The sequence below is a fragment of the Acomys minous genome (genome assembly GCF_964271855.1).
Source record: "Acomys minous genome assembly, chromosome: 2".
Taxonomy (NCBI): Eukaryota; Metazoa; Chordata; class Mammalia; order Rodentia; family Muridae; genus Acomys; species Acomys minous.
In genome coordinates this window covers 117841341-117859973 of record NC_140484.1, presented here as the reverse complement: position 1 = coordinate 117859973, position 18633 = coordinate 117841341, and the positions used below count along the sequence as shown (strand labels likewise).

General features: G+C 47.9%; 1 protein-coding gene across 3 annotated transcripts in view; it reads right to left on the bottom strand.

Annotated features, from left to right (window-relative positions):
- Nucleotides 1-18633, bottom strand: part of ADAMTSL3 (ADAMTS like 3) — a 275111-nt gene that overhangs the window by 125021 nt on the left and 131457 nt on the right. Inside the window, exon 1 of one of the 3 annotated variants that reach the window (XM_084756349.1) lies at nt 15451-15515. The exons of the other annotated variants lie outside the window; for them this stretch is intronic. The gene's annotated coding sequence lies outside the window, so the exon portion shown is untranslated. Of the gene's footprint in view, nt 1-15450; nt 15516-18633 lie in introns of those variants that run through there. 3 annotated transcript variants of the gene reach the window in all.

Sequence of the window (18633 nt, the reverse complement as noted above, 5' to 3'; positions counted from 1 at the left end):
TACTTGGCTTGTGTGGCAGTTTCCTGGAAGATCCCACTCTCTAAGTTGCCTGAATCTGACCTGTGAGCTTGCCCAGTGCAAATGGCCTCCCCATGGGAGCTGGACCAAAGCAATCAGAAGTTGCTGTTTAATGTCAAGGCTACATGAGGTCACTGGCAACTATCAAACCCATCAGTGGGAGAGCTAGAAAGCCATGTTCAATGTATTCCTGGGAGTGGGTGCTCAGATGTACGCAGGGCTGTGTGCTTACCCAGGAAGGCCCACAAAGACCTTGAGCTCTCATCTGTTTACTCTGAAGCAGAAAGTGAAGGTTAGAACAAAGTTGGCAGCTACCTGGTTGCCTGTTGGAAACATATAACATATCCCAACACACACACACACACACACACACACACACACACACACACACACACAAATTCAAAGTATATGTCAATAGAGAAAATAGTCAGACACATCTAGAACATTCTGTACGACAATTAAAAAGAACTCTTTAAGAAGTCAATGCCATAGAAAATGTTTTCTACATAAAAAAGAGTAAGGAAAAAAATTTAAACTCTTTTTAAAAAAGTTTTACAATAATTTTAAAAATAATAACAGTGAAGGAACGGACTGGTTCATGAGTCATAATGTGATACCTGCAGCTTAGTTTTTGTAGGCACAGCTAGAACGGTTGGTGAACGAAGCATGTAGTGAAAAATGCAGCATAAATATTGAAACCAGGTCCAACATCTACAGTAGCTAACTATGTTAGTTAGCAAATTCTACCCACCTCTATTGAAAAATTAAGAGAGTCAACTGATTAAAGCTCAGTACATAAAAGCAAGGTGTGAACATTTTTCTCGTGTGTGTGTGTGTGTGTGTGTGTGTGTGTGTGTGTATGTGTGTGTGTGTGTGTGTGTGTGTGTGTTGTGATATGTGTGATGTGTGAATGTCTATGCCCATCTCTGCATGTACGGAGACATACCCATGGGCGCATGCTCACTTGGAGATGCAGACTGATGCCCACAATCTTCCTAGGTGACTCTTTACATTTTAAGGAAGGTTCTTTCAATCAAGCCAAGAGCTTGCTTGGCCAGTTTGCTCCAGGGATCCGCAACTGGCCTTGTGACAGTGAAATTACAGATGAGGGACCATCCCAGCCTGACATTTGCATGAGGTTCAGGGATCTAAGATCTGGTCTTTTTGCTTGCAGGGCAAACACAGGCTGAACCATCTTCCCAGCCCAGGACACATTTTATATTGTCTGACTGTGCATGCCTCTCAGAAGCATGTGTTTGTGTGGAAGGCTCACAATGCATCATGCAGGTGTTGAACACACAACACTTGTGATATAGGTAACTATCAATAGTATTTACACTGTTGAAGAACAGATCTGGTTAGGATTTGTGGATGAAAGCATGCCAACTTCATAGTATAAATCGCTGATATATATTGTGTGTACTCAATCACTTCACCCCTGCCTAGAAGGGCCCACCAAAGTGATAACCATGTTGTTTCTTAAGGTCCAGGATAGTCTGGACGGTAAGTAACAAGCATATAGAACATTATATGTAATAAAAAATTTTAAATGTGTTTTTGGACATACAAAATAAAACTTTCTCTGAGTTAACAAAAAAAATGCTTGAGCAGATCAACAGTAGGCTATAATACCCTTGATAAGTGTGTGTGTGTGTGTGTGTGTGTGTGTGTGTGTGTGTGTGTGTGTGTGTATGCATGCATGTCCCCACTGCCAAAGTTTCATGTGAAACCATGCAGGCCAGAGGCCGTGACAGCTTATTTTGGGCAGAGGAAAGCAGTGCCTGCGTCTCCCACTGTGCTACTCTTAGAGTGGCCTGCAAAGGCAGCGGGAGAGGTTGGGAACTGGGGCCATCCTATCAGGGAACCCTTCAGCAGAGCTTAAAGCCTTCAGATTCTAGGGAAAGCAATTCACACCATGCCATCCAAGTGCTTCTAAACCAGACTCCTCTGTTTCAGTGACCTAACTGTCTCAGTCTCTGATACTTTCAAAAGTTAGCACACAGACACATGGAGTAAAGGAACAGAAAAGAAAACTCAGAATTAAACCCACACAGCTACAGCTGCCTGTTTTCATTGTTCGTTTGACAAAAATATACACTGGTTTTTTTTTTTTAAAGCATCTTTAAGCAACGGTTCTGGGAAAACTGGACACCCACATGTATCTTTTCATCCTCACCTCTACTCCTTTAAGTTCTTACCTTATACACACACACACACACACACACACACACACACACACACACACACCATTTCATCCTATGTATGAATCACTAGGAAACTGCAGCAGCTGATTTCTGCTTGCTCTCAGGGATCCTGCCCCAGCAGTGTGGGTCAGAACCAGAGTGCCTGCTTGCCTGGCCACCCAAGCGTTGGTGAGGATGCTGTACCATATCATCCCACAGTGCCCATAACAAGGGCAAACTCAAGGACATATAGGGCAGAAAGGAGGGCCCAATGAGATCACAAGTGCTTCTCAGCACTGTGTCTTCACTGATTTGCGTCTAGTGTCACAGCCCAGCTCTGAGGGATGACCAAGTGTGAGCCCTGTTAGACAGAAACATTAGCGGTGGTGGGCAGAGGCCTGAGGGATTGCCTGGAGGACCCAGAGGATGGCTCTAAGGTGCCTTCAGGTGGAGCTGTAAGGGGATTGTTGACGAGTTTTTGGAAAGGCTCTCCATGCTGAGGAGCAGGCTGTCGTGGAGGGAGGCTCTGACCTGTGGAAATGAGCGATGAGGAAAGAGTAAGAGAGAGCCTGTGTAAACAGTCTCTCGGACACTTGGCAGCACAACTCGGTAGAGGATTTGGGCAGGAATAGAGAGAGACCGGTGTGTTTAAAAGAACTTTCTTGATGTAGTGGTAACAGAAACAAATGATGAAAATACATTTCTTGTACTTTAAACATAAAATTATACCCTCATATATTTTGATATGCACATGTACCTATACACACACACACGCACACATACACATTTTAAAAATTATACTTTAAAGATGGGAGAGACCTGGTCACATGAAGCCCTGATGGGAAAGGGAGGGATGATAAAGGACAGGGGCTGATGGGTGGAGTGAGGTCTCTGAGGAAGCAGAGGGGCTGGAGTCCAGAGCCCAGATGGATGGATTAATTAGCTTTGGATAGCGAGGCAAGGCAAGACTGTTGCCTCCACAGCAGGGGTGGGAGGAGTGGGTGCAGCTGCAGGGCGAGGCCTCTTCTGGTGGTTTCTGTTTTTATTGGGATTTTTTTCCCCCCAATACACTTTGGAACCTAGGATATAGTCACTTTCTATTTATTTTTACTTATTTATATCCTTTTCAGTACTGGAAATTGAACCGAAGGTCTTCTGTATTTTGGGGAAAGCCTTCTTGTCCCATGCCCTCTTCTGAGCTCTCACTGTGTTATCAGGCCCGGCTTTGACCTCATGTTGTATCCAAGCCTAGCTTGGAACTTTTATTTCTCCTGCCTCAGTCTCCCAAGTAGCATGGATCATTGGACCATGCCATCGGGTCTAGCTTTGCAAATGCATTTTTATACATATACCATGCATATAGTGCATTTCTTTACATAAACCTGCCTATGTTAGCTTTCTGTCTCTGTAGGAAATACCTGTAGTCAGAAAAGCTGTGTTATGGTTCATGGATTTGGAGGTCTCAGTTCATGGCCCCATTGCTTTGGACTTGTGTTAGGGCACATCATGGTGTTGAGTACACAGTGGAATAAAACTGCCCAACTCCTGGCAGCTGGGAAGCATAGAGGGTGAGAAGATCACAGGGCCCCAGTAGCCCTTTCAATAGCAGGACCCAGGATGAGGCATGGTGCCATGCGCCTGTAATCTCAGCACTAGGGATGCTGAGGCAGAATGACTGTCATAAGTTCGGGACCAGACTAGACTATACAATGAGATCCCCTCTCGAGAAAGAAGGAAAAAAGAAAACCAAAGGGTTGATGACCTTACTCCTAGTCTTCTCCCATTAGGCTCCACCTCCTCACCGTAGCTACAGCCAGAAGCCGGTGACCAAGTCGGGTGTACTCTAGGGGGAAGAGTTGAGGGTCAAATCATAATACTAAGGTTTGATAGACTGCTAGTCAGACAGACAGATGTCCTGGAACTTGATTCACAAATTGTAGATCACTGATGGATATAAAACATTTGTTTTGCTGTGTTTGTTTGTTTGTTTGTTTGTTTAACCTACAAGCTGTTTGCTATGGTATAAGCAGTGTTTCCCATGGCTTATTTGGTCCTCCTGTCAAACTCCCCCCTGGATTTATCAGTAAAGCTGTGGATCAGGCTGAGGTAGGGACTAGGATAAGAGCAGGTTCAGAGAGGCCTCTGGGAACGTCCCACCTTGGCTGCACAGAAGAAGGTGCCAAGCAAGTCTGAGGTACCATCAAATCCCGCACATCCCACCGTGGCAGAATCCAGTGGCAGAAGTGTGTCCCACCGGCCGGAGGCGTCTTCTGTGTTCCACACCATCACATTGATGGCAGGAGGCCCACATCTGGGAACACTCAGATTTGGAGGTGGCGATGGCAGCCAATGGTTCCTGCGGGACACTGATTATTTTGGAATTCTTCCCAAACCCTCTCATTGAAATTTGTCCTGTGATATCCTTGATACTGCCAATGACTGCGCCATCTTCCAGGGCTTTTCTTCTCACTCCTTAGGTGGGATTCGCATCATTTTTACTCCACAAACTAGAGAGAGAGGCAGTGTCGAGCAAAGGTTATAATCCCAGACTCAGGCCTGATGCCTAAAATTAGTGTGTGGCCCCGGGCAGGTTCAAGTCCACTCGAGAAATGGTGCCACAAATATTTGCCTTGCAGTTGCCTTCAGTGATCAATGAGCCGCATTTGCAAAAGGCTCATCAAAGAGCCTGGTGACACTAGAGGCTGGGGTGGGGGGCGACTGAGCACATTGTGCCCCAAGGCACATGCTAAGGAACTTGAGATGAGCCGCCATGCTTGTACTAGTGGAAACCCATCTCTGCAGTGAAGAACACTGAATGTCTTCGCGTTTTTAGTTCACCATGGAGCTGCTAAGCCAGAGATCCAAGGTTTAAACCCAAAACCCTACCATTAGCTCTTCTTCTGAAATCCCGGCTTACCTTGTACTCCAGTGGATTCCCCACAGATTTTCTCTATGACATCACTGTTTGATTTACAATCACTACACAGATTGACTGAGTTTGTAGCCACTGGCTTACACACACACACACACACACACACACACACACACACACACACACACACGCACACACTGTGCTCAAGCCCAGATGTTCCCTCTTATTATTCTTTCCCATCTCCAGTTTCCTGTTGTGGACCATGGCTTTGCTAAGTCATGAGACATACAGGAAATAGAGCTGGGTGTGAGGGTGCACACTTACATTTTAGAGATAGAGGCAAGAGAGTCAGGAGTGTAAGGCATTCTCAGCTACATGAGATTTTGTTTCAAATGAAAAGATGTATAGAAACAATGTTGTCTTCACAATATTAAGGATTCTATAAACATCAACTGCAGCCTCCGCCCCCAGATTATAATCTATACCAATTGCTTATTTTGTTTTTTAATATATATTACAAGACAACATAAGGAAAAGGTGTTTGAGGGACCCTCATAATGGCAGCATCTTCTCTTTCTAATTCCGTGTGTGTGTGTGTGTGTGTGTGTGTGTGTGTGTGTGTGTGTGATCTTTTCTATGGGTTGGAGTTGGTTGTTTGGTTTGGTTTGGTTTTTTATTTTGTTTTTTTTGTTTGTTTGTTTGCTAAATACTCTTTTGTAACATCTTTACCCCTTGTGCTGGTTGATATAAACTTAGACATATCTGGGAAGGGTGGATCTTAACTGAGAAAATGTCACCACAAGATTGCCTATAGGCATTAAATATTTAAAAAAAAAAGATTGCCTATAGACAAATCTGTAGGACATTTTCTTTATTAATGATTGGTGTGGGAGGGCCTAGCTCACTGTGCAGGCTGAGCAAGCCATGGGGAGCAAGGCAGTAAGCAGCACGCCTCCATGGCCTTCGCATCAGCTCCTGCTCCCAGAGTTCCCGCCCTGGCTTCCTTCAGTGACAACGTGTGACCTGAGAGCTGTAAGATGAAACTCTTTCCTCTGTAAGTTACCACCGTAAGTCCTGGTGTTGCATCACAGCAATAGAAACCCAGAGGCTCCCCTCGTCTATACTCTCTTTCTGCTACCTACATACGTACAACGCATGGACACGCACATGGCTCTCACACACAAATGCACATATATGCACCGTTTGAAAGAATGTACAAGTTTCTTTTCTCATAAGGAAAGGTAACAGATACTAGTGTGCATAATAGTTAGACCCCCTAAGCTACAAATAATGCGCTTACCTTTACAAGGAGCTAAAAGGTCTGAAAGTGCTTGTCATCTGAAAGAATGTGGGAGCTGGTAGTGCTCCCACATGACCTCCACCACTGGGCCTGGCCTATACTAAAGGTAGCTCCTTCTGTCACACTGCGAAAAGCAGAGACTGACAGCTTTTCAAAACTACAATTTGAGATCTGTTTTGAGTTCGGCTGTCACTTCATGGTGCAGTGGCTGCCTGTGCAGGAGAGAGGAGAGAGCTGCCTGCCCAGATTCTAAAAGCTTCAGGAAGTTTCCAGGCTGTTTTCCACAAATGGAGCTAGGATAGACGAAATGAGCCAGTGAGCTAAAGCAGGAAAAGCAGCAGTAAGAAGCAGATAGGGGAATACAGGATTTGATTCCATGAGAGCAACCAGTCGCAAGCTGGAGATGGCTTCCTCTCTCCTCTGCCTGGAGCCACACACCTGCTCACTACCCATCCCTGAGCCACAAGGCTACACTGTGGGAGTCAAGCATTGCTAAGTGCCTGGCCTCTGTGTCAGTGTGCTCTGAACCTGGAGACACGTGTTTACTGGCTTACAATGCCTTTGCCTCAAAGAGCGAGGTAAGCAGTGGTGTGTCTAGTCAAATATGTATTGATGCTCACTTCCACAGCTAATTGAACAATGGGCAACCTCAACTAGAAAAGGTCTGCTAAGAATCTGTAAAAAAAAAAAAAAATCTTACTGCTCCTCTTCTTTTTCTGCCTTAATGTGGCATCCAAGAAATTAAGAGTCTAGCAAGAATAAATTTTCAGTTACCTTGAGTGGGAAAACTGAGGCTGAAAGCATAAGTGTTAGCCAGAGGTGCATATAAATACCTGGGGAGTCTAGTTCCTTGGGATTATTTCTCCGTTTGTCAGATGGGGAGGCATCATAGTATGTACCTGCTAGAAGTAAGTCAGAACATTCAGGAGGGAAAATGTGACTGGTACAAAATAAACATGCAACCAGTGGACGGAGGTGGTGGCAACGGCAGTAGAATCATCATCATCATCCACAGCAGCAGCAGCAGCCCCCACTCCTTGACCACTATTGGTACTATTTAGACCTAGCACTTTTATCTGGATGGAGGATGTCATGTCTCCTGGGCGACACTGGAAGTTGTGAGTTTTCAATCGGTGCCCTTGGGAACTGCTGCTGTGAAGTTGTTGGTCCAAGTGGGCTCTTCACATCTGTTCAAGTCAAGACAACACCCTCTCACTGAGGACATACCACGGTGCCAGGGATTAGACCAGGTGTGAAGGGGCCTGACACACCAAAAAGGGAGTTCAATATATCAATAAAACATTACTTCACAGGTATTGACAGTGGCATGTGCAAGTACAAAAGTAACCAAGGATGTTTTAGGATGAAGAGACAATTTCACACCAACTCATTTTGGTGGGGCTTGTAACCTTCCCCAGGCTCTTTAAACCAGCTCCATGAAATCTTTTCATAAAAAATTTTGGGAAACTATCTCATATAAGATTTTTAGGTCCCATTTTTCCAACCCCTACTCAATCCCAAAGTCTATTTTTAAAAACAAGGCATAAGCTGCGTTTATATTTTTACAACTCCAGCCCTAGCAAAGGTCTCAGAGCTCCACTCTGCTAACACTCTGACTGTGCAGATGAAAAAGCCAAGGTCTCAGTCAGCTAAGCATCTTGCCTGTGCTCTCGAGGCTGGCGGCCAAGCTGGGATTATTACAATGGCCTTTGGAATCTAGGCAAAGCTTATTGCACAACGCCATCCAGCACCACTGAACTCATGGCAGGAAGCAGGGCCACGCCTGGCTGTGTGCACACACTCATTAGTTCCATGCTCATTGAGCTCCGAGGGTGTGCTTGATACTGGCCCAGCGTTAGGAATAAAGTGGACATCACAACACGTGTGGTGCTGACTCTTGTAAAGCCTTGCTAGTGTGAGACACAAGCTGAACACACAGTGCTTTCTGCAGCAAAGGCGTGGCAGGAACTAAACAAAGAAGGCTGGCTTCAGACAGACCATCTAAAGGACTGCCTGAGATGCAGCTTGAAGCAAAGACTGAGAACCAGATAGCCATGCTAAGAAACTGAAGAAGCATATTCCAGGACATGAGTGGGTTAGTGCAAAAGAGAATGCACCAAGGTAGAAAGGACCCTTGGCATTCTAGGATCATCCAGAAACCCAGTGAGACTGTACTTTAATATGTGAGAAGTAGATGGCAACAGAGGACATTGAGGAGGTCCAAGGCCACAGGCTTTGGGGAGGGCTGTGTATTTTGGGAAGGACCACATTATTTCACAGAGAAGTGGGAAGTCTATCTCCTTTGCTGTGGAAACATAACCGATGACAATCCTTCTCAACAAGATCCGCATGCCACTTTTCTTTCTCTCCGTGGGAAACTAAAAGATATGTAGAAACTTGCAAATTATACAGGCAAGAATTAATTTTGAATTGCTAGTTCCAAACTATTTGTTTTGTGTCACAAGTAGGTTTTATGAATGGAAGGAGCCATCCCATTAAAAGTAGCAATGCCAGGGGGTCTGGAGGAGAGAGGATTCAATCCCAAAGAGCACTGTTGTTTTGCAGAGCTTGGATTCAGTCCCCCACACCCACATGGTGGCTCACAATCTTCCACAACTAGTTCTAAGGGGTCCAACACCCTCTTTTGACCTCCCTAAGCACTAGGCACACACATACATGTAGGCAGGCAAAGCACACATACACATAAAATAAAATATTTCTTTTTTTAAAAGTAGCAACAACTGTGTTTGGTTCTTTCTTCATCAGCCATGGATCTAGTGTCATCATTTAGTATTATCATCCGAACTTTGCTACAGAAAGATGAATGAGATGGCAGAAAAGCGGTGAGAAGAGGGAAGAATGAAAACCACTCTGTTTATCTGTCAGCAAATCCCTCATCTCGGATTCGGTCTTCCCTGCTGAGTGTCCCATTGAATTTGTAGATTACCTTTGGAAGTGCCCACCAAAGCTTCGGTGTGCAGTGTGTGGTGAGAAAAGCTCATATGCATTATACTGTGAGGTGGCCTCCTGCTCCACCCAGCCCAGCATGTGAGCATCGGGATGTGGGGGGGGGGGGCATGGTTATCAATCATTACAGCATCCAACCTTGAGTGAGGAACTGGCATTCTTGTTCGGACTTAGGCGCCATAGTACCAATAAGCTTAGCTACTGCTTGACAAGATGAATAGCCCAGAATGGGCAAGCTGGGCTTCTTTACTCGCCTCACCATGCCCTTAAGTGGACGAGACCAAAGTAAGGAACAAACCAGAAAGTCCTGAAGTGCATGCAGGACTTCTGATAGATGTGCCTGCTTCTGGGTTGCTGTTCTTATGTCAATCGCTTCGACTTACCCCCACATTATATACATACGTCAAAACATTGCACGAATCCAGACACAACACACCAATTTCCTGTTCGGAGTCAGGCAGGGACTGAACTTACAACTAGCAATAAATAGATTTGCACGTTGGAAAAGAAGCCGGAAGCCACTCAAGTTCCAAGGGAGAAAATTCTGGTGGTCTTTACAAGAATTATGTAAAATGTTTTCAGTGGTGGGGCTGGAGAGATGGCTCAGTGGTTAAGAGCACTTGCTGCTCATCCAGAGGACCAGGGTTTGATCCCCACCACCCTCACAGCAGCTCACGATCATTTCTAACTCCAGTTTCAAGGGACCTGATGCCCTTTTCTGACCTCTGTGGAGACTGTATGTATATGGTGTACAGATATACGTGCAATCAGAAGACCCCATGCACATAAAATATTTTTTAAATATAAAAATAATCCATTATTTTAAAACAAGCAAACAAAACCCCAAAATATTACATTGCCTCACATGTGTAAAGAATTTAGTCAACTAAAATATTATTCATTTGTATCTTTTAGGTTGATTTTATGTTATTTCGTGTGTGCTTGTGTGTCCTCCTCAGAGGCCAGAAGAGGGCTTTGGAGGCCCTGGATCTGGAGTTAGAAACAGCTGTAAGCTTCCAGATATGGGTGCTGGGAACCCAACCCAGGTCCTCTGCAAGAGCAGCAAGTGCTCTTAACCACTGAGCCATCTCTCCAGCCCCATCATTTAAAACATTTTACATAATTCTTGTAAAGACCACCAGAGTTTTCTCCCTTGGAACTTGAGTAGCTTCCAGCTTCTTTTCCAACATGCAAATCTATTTATGCTAGTTGTTAGTTCAGTCCCTGCCTGACTCCGAACAGGAAATTGGTGTGTTGTATCTGGAATCATTTCTGATTTTTCTCATAGCTAAGGCTTTGGCTCCAGGCTCTTACACCTTGTGTCTGCCTCGCTGCATGATGGAACTGATATCCTGTTTGCAGCCCTCTGCACTTTATCCAGCGGGAGTCAGTGCCAATAGTCTCTTGTAGCCATGTCTTGACTCAAGGAGAGTCCTGGGCAACACAGGGATGATTGCTTGGCAAGACATGGGCTTAGGAGCTACGTGGACCCTGTGGGCCTCAGTGATGCACACTCAGGGGAGCCATGGCTTCATTCTCCACATTTCTTTCACACAAAGTGTGATTATAGGGAAGTGCTTCCATATGGCCTAGGGAACTCCCAGCCAAACTGGCTTCAGCTGGCCGGTTTCAGAGCCACAGCAGACAGGATGGGGCCACCAAGAGAAAGAATGAAGAACACGAAGCACCGTGCTTTCATGGGAGCATGCCACCTTTAGCCTTGGCCTTGGCCTTGGCACAGAGGCTGAGTGTAATGCCAGCGCTTACCGTGTCACTCATACCTTATTGCAAAGGATCTGCCTGAGTACCCTGGTTCTCCTTCCTGTACAGAAATTAGATTCTTTCAGGATTATTAGCTAGCAGCATCCCAAGTGGGCAGAAAGATCTTGGAGGACAGGCAGCCTAATGGCAAGCTCCAGTTCATTGAGAGACTCTGTCACAAGGGGGATAATACAGAGCATGACAAAGCAGGACTTCTAAAGGCTTCCTCTCGCCTTAGCATACATATGCCCGCCCAAGTGGGTGCTTGTACCTACACATACATGTACAAGCACATGCACATGTCATACACAAACAAAAGGGAAGAGAGAAGAAAAGAAAACCAGAAGGACAAATCCAGGGCTTAAAGGCACGCATGGATTTTCCGAGAGAGAGAGAGAGAGAGAGAGAGAGAGAGAGAGAGAGAGAGAGAGAGAAACATTTAAAAAAAAGGCTTCATTCATTTTTTGAGAATTTCATACGTTATATTGTGATCATATTCACCCTTCCACCAGCTCCTCCCACATCTACCCCTTCACACCCACATCTACCCCTTCACACTCACATCTACCCCTTCACACTCACATCTACCCCTTCACACTCACATCTACCCCTTCATACTCACATCTACCCCTTCACACTCACATCTACCCCTTCACACTCACACCCACCCAACTCTGCATCCTCATTCTTTCGGTTTTGTTTTGGGTTTGGGTTTTTTGAGATAGGGTTTCTCTGTATAACAGCCCTGGCTATCCTGGACTCACTTTGTACACTAGGCTGGCCTCGAACTCACAGAAATCAGCCTGCCTATGCCTCCACGAGAGCTGGGATTACAGGCCTGTGCCACTGCACCCAGGTGTATCCTCATTAAAAAAAAAAGCAATCAAATATTTTAATAGAGTCTCAAAGGATCTGTACTCTGAAGGCTGACAGTTGATAAGAGGAGAGGGAACAAAGAAAGGAAAGAAAGGGGAAGGAAAGAATGCAGGGAGAAGGAGGGGGGAAAGGATGGAGGGAGAGGGAGGGGGGAAAGGATGGAGGGAGAGGGAGGGAGGAAAGGATGGAGGGAGAGGAGGGAGGAAAGGATGGAGGGAGAGGGAGGGGGGAAAGGATGGAGGGAGAAGGAGGGAGGAAAGGATGGAGGGAGAGGGAGGGAGGAAAGGATGGAGGGAGAGGGAGGGAGGAAAGGATGGAGGGAGAGGAGGGAGGAAAGGATGGAGGGAGAGGAGGGAGGAAAGGATGGAGGGAGAGGGAGGGAGGAAAGGATGGAGGGAGAGGGAGGGAGGAAAGGATGGAGGGAGAGGGAGGGAGGAAAGGATGGAGGGAGAGGGAGGGAGGAAAGGATGGAGGGAGAGGGAGGGAGGAAAGGATGGAGGGAGAGGAGGGAGGAAAGGATGGAGGGAGAGGGAGGGAGGAAAGGATGGAGGGAGAAGGAGGGGGGAAAGGATGGAGGGAGAGGGAGGGGGAAAGGATGGAGGGAGAGGGAGGGAGGAAAGGATGGAGGGAGAGGGAGGGAGGAAAGGATGGAGGGAGAAGGAGGGGGGAAAGGATGGAGGGAGAGGGAGGGAGGAAAGGATGGAGGGAGAGGGAGGGAGGAAAGGATGGAGGGAGAGGGAGGGAGGAAAGGATGGAGGGAGAGGGAGGGGGGAAAGGATGGAGGGAGAGGGAGGGGGAAAGGATGGAGGGAGAGGGAGGGAGGAAAGGATGGAGGGAGAGGGAGGGGGAAAGGATGGAGGGGAGAGGGAGGGGGAAAGGATGGAGGGAGAGGGAGGGAGGAAAGGATGGAGGGAGAGGGAGGGGGAAAGGATGGAGGGAGAGGGAGGGAGGAAAGGATGGAGGGAGAGGGAGGGAGGAAAGGATGGAGGGAGAAGGAGGGGGGAAAGGATGGAGGGAGAGGGAGGGGGAAAGGATGGAGGGAGAGGGAGGGAGGAAAGGATGGAGGGAGAGGGAGGGGGAAAGGATGGATGGAGAGGGAGGGGGGAAAGGATGGAGGGAGAGGGAGGGAGGAAAGGATGGAGGGAGAGGAGGGAGGAAAGGATGGAGGGAGAGGAGGGAGGAAAGGATGGAGGGAGAGGGAGGGGGAAAGGATGGAGGGAGAGGGAGGGAGGAAAGGATGGAGGGAGAGGGAGGGAGGAAAGGATGGAGGGAGAGGGAGGGAGGAAAGGATGGGAGGGAGAGGGAGGGGGAAAGGATGGAGGGAGAGGAGGGAGGAAAGGATGGAGGGAGAAGGAGGGAGGAAAGGATGGAGGGAGAGGGAGGGAGGAAAGGATGGAGGGAGAGGGAGGGAGGAAAGGATGGAGGGAGAGGGAGGGGGAAAGGATGGAGGGAGAGGAGGGAGGGAAAGGATGGAGGGAGAGGGAGGGGGGAAAGGGTGGAGGGGAGAGGGAGGGGGGAAAGGGAGGGAGGGAGAGGGAGGGGGGAAAGGATGGAGGGAGAGGGAGGGGGGAAAGGATGGAGGGAGAGGAGGGAGGAAAGGATGGAGGGAGAAGGAGGGGGGAAAGGATGGAGGGAGAGGGAGGGGGAAAGGATGGAGGGAGAGAGGAGGGAGGAAAGGATGGAGGGAGAGGGAGGGGGGAAAGGATGGAGGGAGAGGGAGGGAGGAAAGGATGGAGGGAGAGGAGGGAGGAAAGGATGGAGGGAGAGGGAGGGAGGAAAGGATGGAGGGAGAGGATGGGGGAAAGGATGGAGGGAGAAGGAGGGGGGAAAGGATGGAGGGAGAGGGAGGGGGAAAGGATGGAGGGAGAGGGAGGGAGGAAAGGATGGAGGGAGAGGAGGGGGAAAGGATGGAGGGAGAGGAGGGAGGAAAGGATGGAGGGAGAGGGAGGGGGGAAAGGATGGAGGGAGAGGGAGGAGGAAAGGATGGAGGGAGAGGGAGGGGGGAAAGGATGGAGGGAGAGGGAGGGAGGAAAGGATGGAGGGAGAGGGAGGGGGAAAGGATGGAGGGAGAGGGAGGGGGGAAATGATGGAGGGAGGAGGGAGGAGGAAGGAGGGAGGAGAGGGAGGGAGAGGGAGGGGGAAAGGATGGAGGGAGAGGGAGGGAGGAAAGGATGGAGGGAGAGGGAGGGGGAAAGGATGGAGGGAGAGGGAGGGAGGAAAGGATGGAGGGAGAGGGAGGGGGGGAAATGATGGAGGGAGAGGGAGGGAGGAAAGGATGGAGGGAGAAGGAGGGGGGAAAGGATGGAGGGAGAGGGAGGGAGGAAAGGATGGAGGGAGAGGGAGGGGGGAAAGGATGGAGGGAGAGGGAGGGAGGAAAGGATGGAGGGAGAGGGAGGGGGAAAGGATGGAGGGAGAGGGAGGGAGGAAAGGATGGAGGGAGAAGGAGGGGGGAAAGGATGGATGGAGAGGGAGGGGGGAAAGGATGGAGGGAGAGGGAGGGGGGAAAGGATGGAGGGAGAGGGAGGGGGGAAAGGATGGAGGGAGAGGGAGGGGGAAAGGATGGAGGGAGAGGGAGGGGGAAGGATGGAGGGAGAAGGAGGGAGGAAAGGATGGAGGGAGAAGGAGGGGGGAAAGGATGGAGGGAGAGGAGGGAGGAAAGGATGGAGGGAGAGGGAGGGAGGAAAGGATGGAGGGAGAGGGAGGGAGGAAAGAATGGAGGGAGAGGGAGGGAGGAAAGGATGGAGGGAGAGGGAGGGAGGAAAGGATGGAGGGAGAGGGAGGGAGGAAAGGAAGGAGGGAAAGGAGGGAGGAAAGGATGGAGGGAGAGGCAGGAAGATTGAGACCTAGACCTAAAGGGAGAGAAACGGAGAGAGGATCTCACAAAAGTGGGAGACTAGAATCTGTGGACGGCTCAGTCAGAAAAACATTTGCCACACAGTATGAGAACCCTAGTTAAGATCCCCAGCACCCAAACCTGCCACTGTGACCCACGCCAGTGTTCTCATCTTGGGCCTGCAGACAGGTGCACATCCTAGGGTTCATTGGTCAGCCGTCCTAGATGAATTGGTCAGTGAAAGACCCTATCTCAAACATCAAGAGCGATGAAGGAAGACACTCGATGATGACCTCTGGCCTCCACACGCATGTGCACACATTGGGATGTACACACTCACAGGAACATGTACACAGGCTGCATATACATACAAAGAATAATGCCCTGGTAGGCAGGCCCCTTAAGCTAACACAACACTCCATCCTGTGTCCTTTCCATTTCAGGACCTCCTCTCCATACTTTACTCATAATCTCCCCCCTCTCCCTCTCTCTCTCCCTCTCCCTCTCCCTCTCCCTCTCCCTCTCTCTCTCCCTCCCCCCCCCCCTCTGGAGTCTGATAAAAACAAAGTCTTCTATGATGAATTTTCAAACCTTTAAAAAGCCACCTCACTCTAGGTGCCTCCTAGCAAGGTGAGTGGACCTGTTTGGTTGTGCTAGTGTTCTCACCAGGAGCCTTCCTGAACCAGCCTTCACAGTACAGTCTGTCTCTTCAAACTGTGTGATCTGCGTTCTTCCTCCAAGTTTGCTCCCCCCCCACCCTGACTCCATTCTCATGTGATCCTTCTCCCACACCCATCAGCAGCCCTCAAAGGGGAGGGGAATAAGGGGAAATTGGGAGGGAGGGAAGAATGGGAGGATACAAGGGATGGGATAACCATTGAGATGTAACAAGAATAAATTAATAAAGGAGGGGAAAAAAAGAAAAAAAAATCCTTTCTAAGCTATTTTCTAGAATTAATTTTGTGAGACATTTCTTCACATCTCTGGTCTTTAAATATCCTCCTCTGTAAAATGGGTTTGACAATATCAAAGCTGGAAATGCAAAAGGCTTAGTGAAATGAGATGACATCATACATCTGAAGCAAACTTTGATAATCATGAAGTAATTTGTTGTCTTGGTACCAGTGATAACAATGGGCTAGATGCTTTAGCACTTGGTTTCTACCACCCTCCAAAAGCAATCGTGTCACGTGCTACAGTTCTGGTCAGTGACACATCAGTCCTGGGGGATGACTTCCATTTCTGAATAAAATAAAGGACACCGAACTGAAAGCCTTTCCTACCATCTCTTTTTATCTTGTGGGTGGATATGATGTCAAACTGTTCAACTCTGTAGCCATGAAGACAAATTCACAGTCGCAGGATAAGGAGAGAGATGTGCTTGAGTCCTGGGAGATGTTGCAGAGCAGGAGAGCAGCTTCCCTAGCCTTGACCATCAGTCCAGACTTCATCTCAGAGGACACATAGAACCCTAAAGCTTATAATCTGGGTTCCTGAGATTTGGAACGCGCGCATTCCTTTGGGCACACCAGCGGTCAGGGTCACCTACTTCATGAAGTCTATGGAATGGAGCCTCCATGAATTCGGTTGCCAACCTGACCTGGCCCGCACCATGATCCTTCTACGTTTTTGCTGTCGTTAGTGAGTTCCACCTTCTTTCCCCCTAGTGAACACATCTCACTGTCCTTATTCTCTGTGACCAACTTTTCCACCTAAAAAAGAGCCAATCAGGACCAAGAGGATGGAACGCATATAACTTTCCACTGCGTTCTCCAGTTTTGAATTCGCTCCCTCCTTATCCTTGGAAGACTTCTCTACCCGTTCTCACCGACCTTCGACTCACGTATGTATCTAAAATCCACTATGTCGCTATGAATATTACAGATCATCTTCAAACTGCCAAAACTTAAATGTGTGTGTGCATGTGCGTGCGTGCGTACGTGCATGTGTGTGTGTGTCCTAGATTGTAGCCATCTTCGCAAGAGCATTCGGCAGAGCTCACCATGACTTCCTTGAGATGACTGGTTCCTTTGGCTTCTGTGACTCCACTCTTGCTAAATTCTGTATTAATCTACCTGCTCCTCTTCTCTGATTAAATGATGGAGTTCCTCAGAATGCAACCTGTGGCATCTCCATGTTCTGCAGTGCTCTCTTTGGGTGGACTACCTACATTCATGACTGAATACAAAGGAAGGGCATCTTCCCTAAGGCCATCTTCCCATCAGCCATGATGGGCTGGCATGTTTTGAACCAACCTCTGTCTAATACCAAAATACACTCAATAGCTGTTGGAAAACGTCATAATGATGCAAAGGGGTTGGCTATCTGGGGAGATAATATTAGTGCAGGGAGCTGGGCTCTTACCCTTGATAGACACCTCCTTTCTGTGGATGCCTGATCTCAGAAGAACAAACGAGTACAACAGCTGCTTGTGCTCATTTAATCCCAGCACTTGGGAGGCAGGTGGATCTCTGTGAGTTCAAGGCTAGCCTGGTCTACAAAGCGAGTCCAGGATAGCCAGGGCTACACAGAGAAACCCTGTCTCGAAAAACAAAAACAAACAAAAATGTTGCTTCATCCCCATGTCTCTTACTATAGTATTTACTCAAAGAACCACAAACTCCAATCCAGAATTCCTCCTCCTAAATAGTCTTCCAAGTATTCCATCCTCACCATCTCTAGCCACACTCCCTCAGACCAAGGCCCTTGGGTGTTTAAAAGTAGCTTCCTATCTGAACTCCCTGCTTCCAGAACGTCCTTGTAAGTGACCTCCCCAGTTGTTCCAGTGACTAAATTATTTTGATGGCTGTCTGGTGACAGCTTTTATGGCTGACTACTGAACACCACTCTGTCTTATTGTCTACTTTTCAGTGTACATTTAGCTCTGAGCAGCGAATGAGTAGGAACTTAATAAATCCTGACTTGTTTGGTATAATGGAGCATCCCTAGAATCCTAGCACTCAGGAGGCCTCACAAGGGTTAGCCTGGGCCACACAGCAAAACCCTGTCTCCAACAAACAAACGAGCAAATATACAAAACAAAATGCAAGCAAGGTGTCAGATTTTTCTCTAGTAGTACATCATACCTAGACTTTATGTTTCCTCTTCCTGGATGATCATGTCCTTTTGGCCTCCCTGCCTCCTGGCCTCCCTGCCTCCTGGCCTCCCTGCCTCCTGGCCTCCCTGCCTCCTGGCCTCCCTGCCTCCTGGCCTCCCTGCTTCCTTCTTGTATTCCCCTTCATTTGTCCCCCCTTCTCCTCTCTTCTATTCCTATAGTAGTTACCTCAACTGAGGATTAAATAAGATCCTAACCTTGTAGAACAACCAGACACTAAAGTTAATAGACAATTTAAGGTAGAAAACAAGAAACAACAAAAATGGGGCCACCAATAACAATACATGTAGTAAACATTGAACCCCTACTCAGATCTAGCCAATGGACAGGACATTCTCCACAGTTGTGTGGAGAGCAGGGACTGACTCTGACATAAACTATGGTGCCCCATATTTGACCACTTCCTCTGAAGTGGGGAAGGCCTGGTTGCACTCAGAGGAAGGGTAAGCAGGCTACCAAGATGAGACTTGATAGCTTATGACCATATAGTGAGGGAGGAGGTCCCCCCTCAGTCACAGATCTAGGGGAGGGGAATAAGGCAAAAGCGGGAGGGAGGGAGGAACAGGAGGATACAAGTGAAGGGAAAACAGTTGAGATGTAATCTGATTAAACTAATTAAATAAAATTTTTAAAAATGGGGCCAGAGCAACGGCTCAGTGGCTAAGCTCACTTACTGCCCTTGCAGTGGACTGTGCTCAGCCCCCAGTG